This window comes from Tamandua tetradactyla, chromosome 7 (assembly GCF_023851605.1).
Source record: "Tamandua tetradactyla isolate mTamTet1 chromosome 7, mTamTet1.pri, whole genome shotgun sequence".
Lineage (NCBI taxonomy): Eukaryota > Metazoa > Chordata > Mammalia > Pilosa > Myrmecophagidae > Tamandua > Tamandua tetradactyla.
Genome location: NC_135333.1, coordinates 65,277,401 through 65,279,661, shown reverse-complemented (window position 1 = coordinate 65,279,661; position 2,261 = coordinate 65,277,401).

The window sequence follows — 2,261 nt, the reverse complement described above, 5'->3', positions numbered from 1 at the left end:
CCCATTCTCCAATACAGAAAGGAGAGGAGAGCGTCAAGGTGAAAATTGCTCCAGAAGGAGACAAGAGAGAAGGAGATGACGCTTTGAAATTGGAAGCCAGCCTACTGAATTCAATAGAGTTAGATGAAATGAAATTGTGCGACTGTCAATAAAATGACCAGAGGATGATGGTTGATAACACACACAAGGATTATAGAGGTAAAGAGGGGTGCATTTGTAGCCCTGGCCAGGGAATTGGGGATCTCAGTATATATATATGCATTTATGATAGGGAAAGATTAGTTAATATTATAGTTAAAATATATAGCATGGTATATTATGGTTGTTTAAAAAAAGGAAGAGGCCTCTAGTTTAAAAGAGAAGGATAAAATAAAAACCTTTTATAGTAGAACATATATTTTTACAGGACTTGGAGTTAAATTGGGCACATCAATGTGAACTCATTTTCTAGCATTCTCCCTAGAGTAGCCTGGAAATGAAGAGTCCTGGCCCTCAGTTCTCATGTGGATAATCTAATTTGTGCTACCAGAGCTGAGCTATTGGTCTCCAATAACATTCACCATTTAAAGAAACCAGGGCTCCTTGAGTAGTAACTGCTTCTATACCTTGGTGCAGTAAAATCTAAAGTGGGCCTAAGACAATGGGTTATACTAAAAGGAGGTCTATGTGAGTTCCCAAAAAATGTCAACTATTCAAACAATATGCATGCTACAGTCAAGTTTTGGTTAATAATTAAGCTGTGAATTCCATGTACCTATTCAGGCAGTGGAAGTTGTGAAAGAAAGTATACTAAAAGTTTTGGGTAAAATCGAAACTTAAGAGCAACCAAGGATGAAAGATACACTGAATTGTATTTCTTTTTTTAACTGGGGTTTTATGAATCTTGTTATCGTGGCAGGTAAAACTTAGCCATAGGAAGCCACCTACATAAATAATTCTTAGCCTGGGTGAAATTATTTTAGAAGGGACCTCCAGAGCCAACCAGAGACCAACCTGTGCTGGTTTGACATTGTTATGTACTCCAGAAAAGCCTTGTTCTTCTAATCCTGATTTAATATTGTAGGGTAGGACCTTTTTATTGGATTATATATGGAGATATAATTTGCTCAATTGTGGGTGTGGCCTCTTGATTAGATAGAGATGTGAATTCACCCATTCAAGGTGGGTCTTGATTAATTTACTGGAGCCCTTTAAAAGAGGAAATATTTTGGAGAAACCTCAGATGCAGACGCAGTCACAGACATTTTGAAATGCAGAAGCCCCAGGAGACACAGTTGCTTCAGAGCTGGCAGGGATGCAGACAACTGGAGATGCTTGGAGTACAAAAAGAAAGAACAGATGCCTAGACGTAGCCGCTGGAGATGCAGAGTAGACGTCGCCATGTGCCTTCCCATGAGATGCTAAACAAGCCAGAACCCAGAATTGTGTTTGGGAGGAGCTAGGTGAAAGCCCACAGATGCTTAGAGAGGAAACCACTGGCATCAGTAGCTGGAAGCAAGGGAACTGGGAACAAGGACCAGTAGACACCAGTCACATGCCTTCCCATGTAACAGACATCGGCTTTTCTTGAGTCAAGGTATCTTTCTCTGGATGCCTTAGTTTGGACTTTTCTTGAGTCAAGGTATCTTTCTATGGGTGCCTTAGTTTGGACATTTTTATGGCCTTAGAACTGTAAACCTGCAATTTAATAAATCCCCTTTATAAAAGCCAACCTAGGGCAGGCAATGGTGGCTCAGTGGCAGAATCCTCGCCTGCCATACCAGAGACCTGTGTTGGATTCCCAGAGCCTGCCCATGCCAAAAAAAAATTTTAATAAAATAAATAATTAAGCCAACCCATTTCTGATGTATTGTATTCCAGCAGCATTAGCAGACAAAAAGACTGACAAATCTCCAAGTGACCTTCTCAATCTATATTACTCTCCAGATCTGAATGCTTTAATTTAGTAATTCCAGCTCAACTATAATGGTGATTCTGCTTCTGTTTGGATAGACTTGAAAATATATATAAAAATGATGAGTGCTGCAAACATAGGTTAACCCTTTTGTGATAGATTTAAGGGTGTGTGTGTGATAACTGTTGTAATCATGGGGTAATTTGTATTTTATCTATGTTTTTAAAATTGAGATACAATTCACATAACATAAAATTAACCATTAACCATTTTTAGTCTGCTTTTCAAGGTATTTTATATGTAGAAAATTAAATGACAGACATATTAGATCATGTAATGTTAATTTAATAGTTACATGGATTAGGTT